Consider the following 468-nt stretch of genomic DNA (forward strand, 5'->3'; position numbering starts at 1 on the left):
CAGCTGGCGGCTGCTCCTCCATCCTGGCCCCCGCCATGGAAATTATTTATTTGCTGAAGAACAGCTTTCCCCGGGAATTCTGCTCTAACGCTGAGGGACATCTTCAGTTACAAGGGAAAAATAAACAGTTTGAGCCTTGGAGGCCCTGACGCTCTGCAAACAGCGGTGCTAAACCAGGGCTGGCCTCGGCAGCTGCGCGGGGTCAGCGCAGGGGGCTGGGGGCTCCCAGGAGAGGGGCTCCAGGCCCCCCCATCCAACCCAGGCAGCCACATGCCGGAGGGGGAAAGAAAAAGCTCCCCGGAGGAACCCTGCGCTCGAGCCCGTCTCTCACCTCTGCATCCGTTCAATCGGGACAACGCTCCCAATAATTTGAAGGGCTGCTTGTCCGTGGAGGTCTCACAGCAGAGGGTAATTCTGAGCAGAGGGCTGCACTGGTTGGTTTGGTTTTCGGCTCCCGGTGGAGGGAGC

The sequence above is a fragment of the Pterocles gutturalis genome, unplaced genomic scaffold, assembly GCF_000699245.1.
Source record: "Pterocles gutturalis isolate BGI_N339 unplaced genomic scaffold, ASM69924v1 scaffold23172, whole genome shotgun sequence".
NCBI classification, from domain to species: domain Eukaryota; kingdom Metazoa; phylum Chordata; class Aves; order Pterocliformes; family Pteroclidae; genus Pterocles; species Pterocles gutturalis.